This window comes from Ursus arctos, chromosome X (genome assembly GCF_023065955.2).
Source record: "Ursus arctos isolate Adak ecotype North America chromosome X, UrsArc2.0, whole genome shotgun sequence".
Lineage (NCBI taxonomy): Eukaryota > Metazoa > Chordata > Mammalia > Carnivora > Ursidae > Ursus > Ursus arctos.
Window position 1 is genome coordinate 78,317,438 of NC_079873.1, and position 15,231 is coordinate 78,332,668.

Below are 15,231 nucleotides of genomic sequence, written 5' to 3' on the forward strand. Positions count from 1 at the left end.
GCTGGAGGGCTCAGGATAAGCCTCCAGAAGGGGCTGGGGGCCAGGGAGCAGAGGGGGGCTCGTGGAATTAGGACTGCAGGACACGGCACGTGTGAAGCAAGTGGCACAGTGCCTGGCACCAGGAGCAGAGAAATCCCTCGATGAAGCTGTTTGCCCCTGACTGCCAGCCTGGGCACGAAGGTCAGTATCCTTGGGGTCTGTCTACACATCCTTGGGGACCACTTGGCAAGCCATCCCCGCGCATTTAATGCACAAGTGTGGCAACGGTGGGTGCCGCTCGCTGCGTGCCCACGTGGTGCAGAGCTCTCTCCTGCGACGTGGCCGGGAAACCTACTTCCAGGCCCACTCCCTTCCTTGGGACCCCAAGCCCAAAATCCTGGCAGAGAGAGAAGGCTTGGCCCCCTCTTCCTTTGGGGGAACCTCCTTTCCGCCCTCTCCCCGGTCCGTTCGGTGACATCCAAGAAGGGGCCAGTGGAGCCCTCCACGAACTCGCCGTCAGGGTGGCAGGGCAGACGCTGGGGTGGGTGCCTGGCAGGGCTATGGCCGGCCTGTCGGGAGAGACATGTCTGTCACCCCCCCATCGGAGCTGCCGGCACGCCCTGGAGGAAAGGGGGAACCCAGCCCTGTGCAGGGAACCACTCCGTGGATCTGGACGACTCATGCGGCCGCCCCTCTCCACACCGCCACAGCCCTCCCAGCAACCCTTGGCCCCTGCATCACCGAAGCCAGCTCCCCTGCGTGTTTTTGATGTGTCGGGCAATGGTCCTCTTCCCCTAAGGCCTGGCCCACAACACAGGCAACAGGAAGCTTCCCTTGGGCAGTGCCGCCTCTGTGCCTGGTGCCCTCTCCTGGTCTCCCTGGGGTGCTGCTCTGGGCCACCGTGCCCTGGGCATCAGCACTCTGTGCCTGCTCTGCCTTCTGGCTGCTCTCCTCCACACAGACCATCGTTTTACTTGTTCCTCCTTTCTCCCGGGGTTTGGGTGGCAGGTGGATTACATGTCTTCTGCTTGTACCCACCCCCCCACCCTTCGGGCTGACTAGCAGGTATGGGTGCCCGCCAGGTCCGAGGACCATCTCTGGGGAATCTTCCAACCTGCAGTGGGGACGCTGCCTCTCCGCAGGCACTGGCACCTTGGATGGCCAGCATGTGACTTGTGCTTGCTGTGACAACACACGCCCGGCAGGGCTCACTTTCACTCACACACACACACACACACACACACACACACACACACAGGGGGGCGCGCCCTCCCCCGCACCCGCCCCCAACCCGGGCTTCCTCTGCTGGCTGCTGGGCCCTGTCAGGATTCCTAAGACTTGCTAATGTGACCAGCCCTTTCTCCCAAGCCAGCCTCAGGGGGGCTGGGCAATGTTTCCCGTGTAGGAGAGCCCTGCAGACAGCTCCCACACCCACTTGTCCCGACGGATCCTGCTTGGCCAATGCTGTCTTCAGCGACACCTCTTCACGCTCAGCCTCTCGAAGCTCAGCAAAAGGCAGAAGATCTTCTCCTTCCTCCTGGCTCGGGGTCCCAAACTAACAGGCACCTCCCCACTGCTCTGCGCTCTGCCAAACCCCCATTCGAGCGCTGCCACAGGCAGTTGTCCCCCGTCTCCAAGGCAGGCCCTTGGCCCTTTCAGGCCACAGCTGACTTCTGTCACAGGGAGGGTCTTGGAGACGTCCTGCTGGTCTCCTGAGCCGCTGTCTGTCACAGGGAAGCCTGTGGGCGTCCGAGGGTCTCCAGGGTGGGGTCCTGGCCCAAGGCAAGGGCCTCCTGTGCATCTGCCGGCACTGCTCTCCCCCAAACACCTCCCGAGTCTGGTAGCTCGGGCCCCTGGCCTGCCCTTCGTCCCCTGACTGGTGGCCGTGCCAGGGCAGGAGCCCTAGGGCCAGTGGAGGGGATTCGGGAGCATGCCTGCAGTCAGGGCCTGATGAAGACCTTCAGAGGCTGTCAGCGCCAGGAAGGCCATGGTGCGCCCCCCCCATACCTAATTCAGAATGGAGGAGCAGGGGACCACCAAGCACCAAGCTTGCCCACCTGCCAGCTACACGGAACAGATTCTTCCTGGGCTTCCCCGTGGTAAACATTTGACAAGGGCATCAGAGCTGCAGCTTGTCACGCTCTGTGGGGAAGTGCCCTGCCTTGATGGGCCCGCCCCAGCCGAGCCTGCCTCTTGGGTACATCTGGGGGACCGTCCCCACAGACCGCCTTCCAACCGCACAAAAGGCCTGGTCTTGCTTCTTAACCGTCTTCTGATGACGCCTACACTGGGGCCCTGTAGGTATGGGCTGCACACTAACTCCCAGCGCCCCCCCCCCCCACTTGCTACCTCTCCTGGGGATCCTGGGATCTGACCTCCCTGCTCCCCGCCCCCTGAAGTGCACACACAGGAGGTGGCAGACATCAGGCTTCCCAGCCCATGCAGCCAGTCCCAGACTCTGCCTCCTCACCGGGACCCCACGTGCCAGGCTCCAAGCAGTCTCCTCCACCAACCCCTCACTTTGATGCGCCACCCACAGATAGGCAGGGCCCGCACCAGGTCAGTCTGTAAGGCGCCGCAGCTCCATTCAGCTTAGGGTTTGTCAGCTGTGGCCAGGGCTGGCCCCAGGCTCCCTTCTGCTGCCCCCCTCCCCCTAGATGGTCTAAGAGGCAGATGGGTTTCTCACACATTCCGGCACAGGCCTGCAGAAGATTGGCCAATCCCTTGTCTGCTACACAGGCTGCAGGCATCACCTCACACTCTGCTACTTCCCTCCTCTCTTTGCTCCTGGCCTCCTGTTTGCCCTGAGGGCAGGCTCCTTTCCCCTTATTGCCTCTTGTTTTTGTGTGTGGCTTAGGATGTCCTCCCCCAGGCCGGATCACAGAAAGTATCTCCTGTATGGTTTGCTCATTTCCACTGAAAGGCTTGTCTCACAGGTCTACTTGGAGTTTACCTTTGTGCAAGGTGGGAGGTGGGATCCAACTTTGCCTCTTCCCCCCAGCGGATAACAGGTTACCCCAGCACCATTTGTCACTCCTTTCTGATGCTGCGGTGGGCACACCTGAGGTCCTCATGCTCCCAGCAGCAGAGCAGCCCCTCTGTGGCTCCCTGGTGTGAAGTCTCCCCTGAGGCACACCTTTCTCCCAGGAACCTCTAACTGACTCAGGGACCCTCAGCTCCCTGGGGGCCCTACGGCAGGAGGGCTGTGTGTGTCAGCAGGGAGGTGGGTGTTGGGGCTTGTGAGCAGGCCTCTGCCCCAGGTTCCTTCTCAGGACGTATTCTGGCCCACAGGAAACAGGAACCCCGTGCCCTGGCTTACTTTAACAACATGGGAAAGTGGGGACTGGCTTCTTCCCTCACCAAAATTAGTTGGTTTGTGTGAGAGAAAAACAAGTTGAATAAACTGCACTGTGTGTATCTTCATAAACATCATCTGTGTTATTGCATCATTATACGATTTTACATTTTCTGAGATTGTATAAATTCTCTTTGTAAGAATACACACAGAATGGCACAGCAGTTTCTACCTCCTGACAGATATATTGGGCTTGCATGGGAAAAAGTCACTAAGAGGATCATTTTTTTTCTGTTTTCTTGTTTCTTTTGAATTTTGTACATATATGTATTTTCATTCTAAAATTTAATAAAGAACAATTACTGTTGATTTGTATAAAATTCCTGATGTAGCGTTGTCATTCTACAGTCATTTTTGTGAACTCTTTTATTAGTTTTCTTATTTTTCTTCTTTCTGACTTTTAAGTAGATATACATAGTTTACGAATTATGACAGTTTTATCTCTTCCTGTTCAATATTTTATAGCTCATTTCTTTTTATCTCATTGCACTGTCGAAGACCTCCCGAACAACAGTACTGATGATACAGTGCATACTTGTCTTGTTTCCCATTTTAATGGTCGATGTTTCAGCAGTAAGGTTGATGTTTGCTGCGTAGGTTTTTGAATAAGTAATCTATCCTATATTTTTATAAGAGAATTTATAAAGCAGTCAAAATGAGTGAGCTAGATCTCTATATATCAGTCTAAACAATTTTCAGAAACCTAATGTTGTGTGAAATAAGCAATTTGTAGAAATATATGGGTAATGCCATTTATATAATTTTAAGCATATGAAACAATGCTATATATTATTTTGGATGGATATATTTCCAGAATAATTTAAAATGGGTACTGAAAGATGCACATCAATTTTACAATATCAATCACCTCTGGGAAGGGATGGAAGAAAGTGTGACTCTAACAGCATATGTAACTTACTTTGATCTGTTAATACAAAGATATTAAACAAATACAAGACAGTGTTAGTGTTTATAAATTATGGATGATATATACATATAATCTCATTTTTCTCTGTATCTCTTCTTTTAATTACAAAGAAAAGTGCATTATTTGCCCAATACAACCAATAAGAAAAGACCTTCACAGGGGTGCCTGGGTGGCTCATTCAGTTAAGTGTCTGCCTTTGGCTCAGGTCATGTTCCCAGGGTCCTGGGATCAAACCCCGTGTGGAACCCTGTGTCGGGCTCCCTGCTCAGCTGGGAGTCTGATTTTCCCTCTCCCTCTGCTCCCCCCTTTTCATGCTCTCTCTCTCAAATAAATAAATAAAATCTTTTTTAAAAAGACCCTTACCAAGGCACATCCTCAAGTAATTTTAGAATAATAAAGATTAAAAGGAGACCCTAAAATCTTTCAAGGGTAGGGGGAAAATCATCTAAAAATCATATTGGCATCAGACTTCTTATTCATAACACTGGATGATCAATGTCAATGAATAAATGCCTTTAAATCCTTAGAAAATATGCTTTTCTCTGTTATTCTATCTCTAAACACACTATCAAGTAGTTATGTGGAGACAATAAAGATGTTTTTAAGACTGAAAGTACTCAGGAAGTTTATCTCCTGTGGACCTTCTCTTAGGAGTTATTTGAACATGTCCTCCAACTAAACAAGGTAGTACTCAAGTCAAAGGGAAATACAGAGTCAAGGAAATGGTGAACCAAACTCGGGAAAGCAATAAAGGTTAGTTTTAAGATAACAGCTAAACAGCACACTTGGTTGACCAGACCAAAGTGGAACAAAATGGCAGAGGATTTGAGGTAGTGGGTGAACTCATGAACAAAAGGGGACTTGGTAAAATCAGTTGAGAGGTTAGAAAAATTAGAGGCAAATAAGAGAGGAAAAACAATGAGCAGAACTTCTAAGAAAATCTTATAGTAATCATTCCCAATGAACCATGCCTTCTTGTATCCATACCATTGTGTAGTCCTTCCCACATTGACTCTGGACCTGGCCATGTGAATTTTTTTGGGCAGTTTGAACATAAGCAAACATGACCCATGAAGAGGTTTGAACAGTGCATTTTCCATGGGGCTTGCACTCTTCCTACTCTGAAACCACCATGTGTGGAAGCCCAAGCTAACCTGCTGGAGGAAAAAAACATGCAGAATAGACATGAACTGTTTCAAATGAGTACGCCTATGAAGATTTGCCAGATAAAATAGAGGACTCCCAGTTAAATTTGAATTTCAGATGAGCTTAAAATATTTTTCAAAATAAGTGTGCCCCAAACATTTCATGGAACAAACTTATACTAAAACAATTATTAATTATTTGAAATTCAAATTTAACTGGGCATCTTCTAGTTTTATTCCTTTATCTAGCTACCTTAGCTACAGGAAAATCAGCCCCCAGCTTATCTGCCAGCTGGCTTCAGCCACATGAATAACCTCAGGCAAGACTGGCAGAAGAATCACTAGTTAAGCCCAGTGCAGATTCCTGATCCACAAAATAATGAGTGCGTTAAGATGGCTGTTTTAAGCTACTGAGTTTTGAAGTGGTTTTTTTACATAGTAATAGACAATAGATATACAAAAGAAATATGTCTACTTGCTCCAAATATGCAACAAATTAAGATAGAGTTCAGCACTTGACGGTGTGTAAAGAAAAAGAATCTATTGAATCTCGAATCTAAGAACAGTATCCCTTAAGTGACTCAAGAGCCTTTACTTTGGATTCCAGAACATTTCTAAGAAACTATAGTGGGCTGTGTTAAATCAAAAGCTAATCCCAGATGTCTCTGGGATCTGACCATTCCAGATAAGATGGGCAGGTTTGAACTAGCTCCTAAGTTATTAAGTAAATATCCCCAGGGTAAGCTGCATTGGTACCATGATAAAACTTACACCTACTTCAACCACACCAGAAGACAGGAGATAAGTAGACCATGGCTGCGTGGCTCTCAGAACAGTCGGAAGTGACCAAATGGATATAGAAGCAACCCTCTAACATCCCACAAAAGATCTAGGTTTAACTTGTGAAAGCACCTGAGGGAGTCAGTTGGTGTCATCATCAAAGCGATGCCTTCATGGCGTCTTGAAAGCAAGAGGAGCTTGCTCTTCTAATGGAAGGAATGCTGCTCATATTTCTTCATTATATACCGTATGTCTATGTCTATTTATCTATCTATCATCTATCTATCTATCTATCTATCTATCTAATCACCCATATCTACATAGTAAGTTCCAGTTTACTTTTACATTATGTTCTATAACAACTGAGTCTCCCAGTAAAGTTTTCTGCTTTCAACTCCAGAAGTTGAAAATCATGAACAGAATTTAGTTGGTTACAACTGTATAAAATGATGCTCGTTGCTGAGCCACATAGTGTCCTAATACTCAAATCTATTTTGTATAGTTTTAGAAAATGACTCACATATCACTTTGGGGATGCTATTTCAAGTAGGCAAAAGACTTAATACAATACAGTTGGCAGAACTCGGTTTGTAGAAGATGATAAAAGAAGAAAGGACAATAGAGCTGGCATCCTCATTCTATGAAGTGAGAAGTGAACAAATCCTGGTGGAAGTTTAAGAAAAAAATTAATGTTTATGAACATCATTTAAAGTTACATTTAGCTACTTTCTTTATTTTAATTTATTTCATGGCCTATTTCCTCCTTCAGAAAGCAAGCTTCATAACTGCTATCTCTGTCTTGCTTGCTACCAAACTCCGAATGCTTGGAATAGTGCCTGGCACACATGGTGCTCAATAAATAGTTGTTGACTGTATGATTAAACTAGGATTACTAACAATACTGTAAACATTAGGAATAAGAGAGGGGGAGAAAGAATTATGAAATAAATGAACTTCAGTGTCCTATTTTTGTAGGGAAGGTCATTAGAGGTACAAGTGTATTTTTGGCATTTTGAAGATAACCACAAGAATAGTTCTCAGTCTTGGCGCTACTAACATTTTGGGCTGGAGACTGTCCCGTGCATTGCAGGATCCCTGGCCTTTATCCACAAGATGTCAGTAGCGCCCTTGTCCTAAGTTGTGACAACCAAAAATGTCTCCAGACACTGACAAATTAGCCCTGGGGGGTACAAAATTACCCTGGTTGAAAACCACAGTGACAGAAGGAGCTAAAATCAGAAAAGTTAAAAAAGATTGCCCCTGGACTCTAGAGAGTGGTACTATGTCTAGGGAAGAACGGGAGGGGAAATTATTCATTTTCATCATAAATTCTGTACTAATTGTACTGTTATCATATGTAGGTATTGGTCTGAGAAATATTAATGTTTATAGAAAACCAATAATGAAGTGGAATCAATGAGACTTTGAGACAAGCTAGCAATACAGGATGAGGGAGAAGGAAGAAGTCAGGAATAACTAGGTTTTGGCAGGGGCAACTGGGTGGATTGTGGTTGTATCCGCGGAGACAGAGAAGACAAAAGGGGGAAATGTTTTCATATGCAACTGGAGAATGATGGCTCCAATTTCAAACATGTTGAACATGAAAAAGCTGCAGGATATGCAATCTGTAGGCATTAAATAAATTAATCATGAAACTCAGGACATATTGACTTATGAGTCATCAACATATAGGTGATAATTGAAGCCATAGCAGTGGATGAGTTTCCTGAAAAGAGAAGAGACCTGAGAGCAAGACCTCAAGATATGGAGTATGTTACATTCTGGGTTTTTTGATGCTTCTGCATTTTAAAAATTAATTAAGATGATATGGTAAATGTTTAATTCATTTTTAAAACAAATTTATCTTGGCAAACCTAATGCTTTTTTATTGAAAATATTTCAAAAATAAATAGATAAGCACAAGCTCCTGTCCAAAATCAGAATTGCAGCTTTAATGCTACACAATCAAATTGAGTAGGCACTGAGCACTAATTATGTGTGAGGCAGATGGAGATTCAATAGTAAACAAAACAGTCACCATTCTTGTGTTCATAGAGCTTACCATGTAGTGGGGAATACAGGCAAAGAGAACAGAAAATACAGTGGAGTGTGATGAATGCCAAGAAAATTAGTGATGAAAAGCCACTTCAACTAAAGATGCAATAGGATGTGATTTAAGCATCTTTTGTGTTACCCGTTTTTCTCTTAATAGGCATGAGCTCAGCTGCCAGGACAGGAAGAAACTGTGGTGTATGTTTCTTTGCCCCCTGTGCCGTGTAGTAAGAAAGCTCAGAAAGGCTGACAGAAAACATGGGGTTGTTCGCCTTTCTCGGCCTGACTAGAGACTTTGTCAAAACCAAGCCTGGGAGTATACTGAGCTCTAACTCCTTCACAGACAGCGTCTCCATTAATTTAAATTGGTTTTATGCTTGACAGTCTGTTCAGTTAATTTTCCAGGAAATCTCTAGTTGCGTTTCTACATTCTCAAGTCAGCCACTAGATAATACTGAATTTCAGAAAGGGGAGAGATGGTTTGTATATTTCTTTCTTTTTTTTATTGTAGTAAGAACACTTAATGTGAGAAATATCCTCTTAATAAATTTGTATATTTCTTAAAGTTTAAGAAGCATGCACAAATTGACAACAAGAGCCACCACGGAGCAGAAGAACCATAGTAAGAAGCACAGATAAATGGGCAAAATAAGAAATAACAGGGACAGGTTAATTTGCAAGAAGTAATCTGTCCCCAAGGTAGCATTGGAGATGAGTCTTCCCACAAGCAGCAAGGAAGAGGAGAGACTGAACATTCAACAGCCTCTTAGCTACCTCTGTCTAATGACTTGGGACATAAGGAAAATTCTTCATATCAAGGAAAACAACTCTGACGCTTGTCTTTGATGGGCTTTCTAAAAAAGAACTGGTTCAATAAAATCTGATATCCCTCCAAGATGGGGAATCAAAATGGAACGGCACAATAGGTAAAGACAGGTAAGAGGGGGAAAGAGAAAAAGTACCTGAAAAATTCATGGCAGATAAAGAAAACTCATCTGAAAAAAAGTAGATGAAAATTGTCACCAAATATTTCCCCACGAATTAGAAAGTTTTAATGAAGCAATTAAGCAGGAGCTCCAGAAAGGGATGGCAAGATAAGAATGAACTACAATATGAGCCGTCAGGCCTCAGGGAAAATGTAAGAGAATCACAAAGAGGAAAGCAAAAATGACAAACACAGGGAAGAAAGAAACAATAGCAAAACTCTAGCAATTAATGTCAAGTCTATGTAAATTTAGGACAAAGACCAAAGCAAATGTGGTGATTATGGTTATGGAACAAATGTAGTGGTGATAACCCAGATGAAAGAGAAATGATATAATTAACAGCAATTGGGAGAGGAAAGAAAAAGGTGTGAGGTAATGTAAATATGTTGATTTTTTTATCCTTAGTAGCTGCAGTCAAAAGATACCACTTAAAGCGGACAAACCCGGCAATAAGGGTCTAAGTATATTCAGTAACACAAAGGGAAACACTAAGAAATATAACTTAATCAACAAAAATTGGGTAGATAAAAAGAGGAAAAGGAGAAGGGAAGAAAAGGAAATATGTGTAAGCATTGAATCATTATTTGTAATATCAAGAAAAAATGGGGAATAAAACACTAAATATCCACATATAGGGGACTGACTACATAATTATGATATATTTATGCAACAAAATACTATTTGGCTATAAACTAAAAAAACATTTTTATGTAGTGATAGCAAATGATTGACAAGATTATTATATGTGTGTGAGTATATATATATATATAATTCCCTAGAATTGTGCACAAGAAACTGGTAACATTGTCTGTGGTGGGGGAGCACTGGTAGTGGTGACAGAGAGGTGAGAAGATTTTTAACGTATGCCCTTTGTTATCTTTTGAACTTTGAACAATTAGGATGTAACTAATTTTTTAAAATAAATTAAATTTAAGACGAAAAGTAAAGAACTGGTTGACCCATCTTTGCTCAGCCGTGTGGATATCATGTTATGTGAGATGCCCGATATATGCTTTGTAGAGCTTCCTAACTCCACATACAGTGTTTCTTGTTCTAACCCCCAAGGACTGAGGCAAATCATATAGGGAGGGCAGTGTCCTGGTTGCCCACTTGGCCCCCTGCATCCCTCCCCATTCTTTTTTTTTTTTAAGATTTTTTTATTTATTTATGTGGCAGAGAGACAGCCAGCAAAAGAGGGAACACAAGCAGGAGGGGTGGGGGAGGAAGAAGCGGGCTCCCAGGAGCCCGATGTGGGGCTCGATCCCAGAACGCCGGACCACGCCCTGAGCCCAAGCAGACGCTTAACCGCTGTGCCACCCAGGCGCCCCATCAGAGCTAATTTTTAAAACTCATAGCCATCTAATATTACTCAGCCATCGGAAAGGATGAATATTTACCATTTGCATCGATGTGGATGAAACTGGAGGGTATCATGCTGAGTGGAATAAGTCAATCAGAGAAAGACAATTATCATATGGTTTCACTCATATGTGGAATACAGGAAACAGCACAGAGGATCTTAGGGGAAGGGAGGGAAAACTGAATGGAAAGTCATCAGAGAGGGAGAAAAACCATGAGAGACTTTAAACTCTAGGTTGCTGGAAGGGAGGTGGGTGGGGGGATGGGGTAACTGGGTGATGGGCATTAAGGAGGGCACGTGATGTGATGAGCCCTGGGTGTTATATACGCAACTGATAATTGTTGAACACTACATCTGAGAGTTAAGATGTACTATATGTTGGCTAATTGAATTTAAATTTAAAAAAAGAAAAAAAAAGAAAAAGAACCTCATAGCCATCAATTTAGAGTTTTGCTAAATTCCAAAAGCTCTCATTATGTATCAGGAAGCAGGCCTGGAATACTCTGACTATAGATCTTTGCTAGATGCTATAGGTGGTGAGAACTTGGAACCTAAAGGAAGTGTCCATCAGAGAGGAATTTTGTGGAGGGAGAGAGAAGGAATCACAGCCAGGCATGTCTCCTGGCTCAAATCAATCCCTAGATCGGAAGCTTAGAGGGGGTGGGTATGAGAAATGACCAGATCAGATATTGGAAAGTCTCAGGGCATTGGGGTTAGTTTCTCACTTCCACAGGCACAAGCTTCAAAAAGTGTGGGGTCTGGCATGGGGCAGCCCAAGTGACAGGGTAGAAGAGGCTGAGAGAGAAGGCTGGTGGGAACATACTTCCCACCCCCCACTGCTCCCCCCACCCCTCCCAACCCCGCCCATCACTTCCCTTACCTCCACATGCCCCCGCTGCCCTGTTTAGAAAGTCACCAAATCTATCTACTAACCAATTAAAAAGTCTGGATAGTGAAAATACAGAACTCTAGATACATATTTACACATTGACAATTGGTCCTTGTGAGATACAAATATTTATTCAATGGGAGACACATGACATGGTTATTTAAAGTACTTATTTGTGGTCATAACTTGAGCCATCAAACTACCCTTCCTTCCTTCCCAATCATCCCGTATCCATAGATTCAAGAACAAAGAACAATAGAATACCAAGGGCTAAACTTAATGGAGACCTTGCCAGGGTTAAAAAAACATGATTGAATAAACCAGAAGAACCAGTTTGAACTACTCCACTGCCAGGGGAGAGGGAGCAAGAGAATACAAAAGTAAAATGAAAGAAAGGAAAGGGTCTTTAGGGAGAATTGGGGGAGGAGGGGGGAAGAGCACTTGTGGAACAATAGGACTTAATTCTTTTCCTTTTTCCTCCTCTTTAGGAGTGACTATGGTGAAGCACTTGATCATTCCCCTTTTTTATTGCTGTTCCCAAAGCAGCAGAAACCACAGTTATGTCTAATGTGTTGGCACATGGACTAGGAACGGTGGAATCGAAGTAGAATAGCATTGTAAGAGAAGGTATAAGGACCATACCTATTCACAAGCGAGCAAAACCAGACAAATACATGGGAATAAAACCCCAAAAGAAATGGGAAAGATCATTATAAAGAAAGGTTTACTAAATGAAAGAGGGATTGGGATAAACGTGCCTAGATGGGAAAATTATAAAGATGCCAATGCTTGTCAATTAACCCATAAACTCAGTGCGATTTCAGTGAAAACATTAAAAATTGGATTCTGCAGGGACGGACGGACGGACAGACCGGGGCGGGCCACCTGGCTCTCGCGCCGCCGCCACCGCAGGCGCGGGGCTGTGTGCCGAGGCCTGATCCCTGCAGCGCGGGCGAGCGGCATCGAGAGCTCCGCGAGCCTGAGTCGCCTGGACTCTCGCAGTTCGCCGCGGAGTGCATGCCACAATGCAGACGCGGGGAACAGCGGAAACTTAGGATTCTGCAGATGTTCTGCAGACGACAAAGGAGCCCGTCGGTGGAGGATCCTATCTCACCCAAATCTGTGAGAGTGATTTCCCAGCAATTGCTCTGGGTGATACAACCAAAGAACAGGATTCTTCTCTACTTTTTGGCCACTAAATGCCTAGGTGCACCGCACATTCCGCGAGGGAAGAAGGGCAGAGCTTCTTGGATGATGATGGACATTCCACCGGACAGAATGAGGGCAGAGAGTGTGAAATCTACACCACAAGGGTGCAGCGTGAACTTCCTCATCTCCCTTCCCGTCCAGCTCCCTGCCTTCTCTATCCACTGTGGTGTTTGGTGAGTTTTTCCATCGCCCTGGACAAGAGGAGGAACTTGGCAATTTACACGGGGGGGTTGCTTTTAAGCAGTGCGTTGACTAAAGCACTCTCCTGCGGTTTCCTCACACCAGACTCAGAAAGCTGCTTACCTGCCACTCAGAAGAGGCCATTCTGGAGCCGTGCGATGACAACAGTGAGGCCAATTAAGAGTACTATTTTGATCGGAACACCTCCTTGTTCAGATATGTTCTGCATTTTTATTACACGGGGAAGCTGCAGTGTCATTAGAGGAACAAAGCGTGTTTTTGTTCTGGCAGGAGATGGAGTACTGGGGCACCGAGGAGCTCTTCATCAGTTTCTGCCGCAGTAAGCGCGCTACCAGGAACGCAAGGAAGAAAACCACAGAGAAGGACTGGGACCAGAAGAGCAATGACGAGAGTACCAGCTCCTCCTCTGAAGAGTCTTGTCTGAGAAGGAGCTGGAGAAGTTTGACAAGGGGTGATTTGGTCAGCTCCCGAAGAAGATCTGGATTCGAATGGAAAACCCAGCCTACTGCCTGCCTGTCTGCCAAGCTCATTGCCATCTCCTCCGTGAGCATGATGCTGGCCTCCATTGTGGCTATGTGTGTCCACAGTATATCAGAGTTCCCGAATGAGGACAGAGAAGTGCATGACCCCATGCTGGAAGGCTTGGAGACCGCGTGCATCACTTGGTTCACCTGCGAACTTTGCCATCCGGCTGGTTGCTGCTCCCTGCCAAAAGAAATTCTGGAAAAATCCTCTGAACATAAATGGACCTCGTCTTCATGATTCCCTTCTATGCCACTTTGGCTGTAGACACCAAGGAGGAAGAGAGTGAGGACATTGAGAACATGGGCAAGGTGGTTGAGATCCTCAGGCTTATGAGAATTTTCCAAATTCTCAAGCTTGCCTGGCACTACGTAGGACTTTGATCTCTAGGTGCCGCACTAAGACACAGCTACCATGAGGTTGGGCCGCTGCTTCTCTTTCTGTTTGTGGCCATTTCCATCTTTTCTGTGCTTATCTACTCTGCGGAGAAAGACGACCACATGTCCGGTCTCACCAGTATCCCCATCTGCTGGCGGTGGGCCACCAGCAGCTTGACTACTGTGGAGTATGGAGACGCCCACGCAGTCACCTTGGCCGGGAAGCTTATCGGCAGCACGTGCATGAGCTGTGGCATCTTGGTGACTGGGTGGGTGTCTCCACATTATCTTCAACAAGTCTCCCTTTTGCAGAAAGGACACTGATGTGGACCAGAGCAGTGAGGACCCACCAGGGAAGTGTCATGAGCTATCTTGCTTTAACATTAGAGATATCTGTGCACAGCGGATGCACGGCTTCACTACTGGTCTGTCTTCTATGGGAACTGTGGTGAGCAATCCCAATTCCACAGATGCTTCCAGCACTGCAGACGCTGAGAATGTTTATAACACAGCATCTTGGGACAATTGCACTGGAAAATGAACAGGGACATGTGTACCTGTATCTTGTGGCCCTTCCTGATGTTAGGTTAACACAGCTTTATAAACCTCAATGGGTTCATTAAAATCATTTAATTCTCAGGGTGTACCTTTCAGCCATAGGTGGACATTCCTTGCTCCCAAATGATAGAATCTTCTTTATTTTCCTCATTAAAGTGAATTAAATGCCTTGTTCTGAAAATTATTTTTTTACAAGACAGAGAGTTGTGATAAGATTTTGGGGAAAAAGGTAGATGGTATTGGGTGGGATTTATTGCTATGGCTTATGTATCAGTCTGTGTTTGTCATTTACTCACATGAGGCTAAGTGTAAATTACTGATAAGTAGACTCAAAGGACCAGCGACTGAAGATTACAAGCATGTTGGATCCACAAAGTGAGACGACGCATATAAATCCATGTTCACGTTACAGACATGGAAATTAGGAACCTAATTATGGGGAAAAATTGGATTCTGTAATATGGCATTAGTATAACTAATTATACCTTTAGAGAAAATTAAGATACAAAGTCTACCTCAAAGCAAAAGTACACAAAAATGCACACATTACACATACACACCACCAATAGGTTAAAAAAGGAGCTAATTCTAGGGGCGCCTGGGTGGCACAGCGGTTAAAGCGTCTGCCTTCGGCTCAGGGCGTGATCCTGGAGTTCCGGGATCGAGCCCCACATCAGGCTCCTCTGCTATGAGCCTGCTTCTTCCTCTCCCACTCCCCCTGCTTGTGTTCCCTCTCTCACTGGCTGTCTCTATCTCTGTCAAATAAATAAATAAAATCTTTAAAAAAAAAAAAGGAGCTAATTCTAAAAAGAAAACCGTATCGAAATCACAAGGCAGTACAGGCAAAAGGATACTGATAAACGTGGGATGTGAAGACAGCCCTAAATATA

The 15,231-nt window shown here is 45.2% G+C and overlaps 1 pseudogene; it reads left to right on the forward strand.

Annotated features, from left to right (window-relative positions):
• The first annotated feature begins 1,996 nt into the window (after nucleotides 1-1,996).
• LOC113244329 (potassium voltage-gated channel subfamily S member 3-like) lies at nucleotides 1,997-14,324 on the forward strand (annotated as a pseudogene).
• Nucleotides 14,325-15,231: the final 907 nt, after the last annotated feature.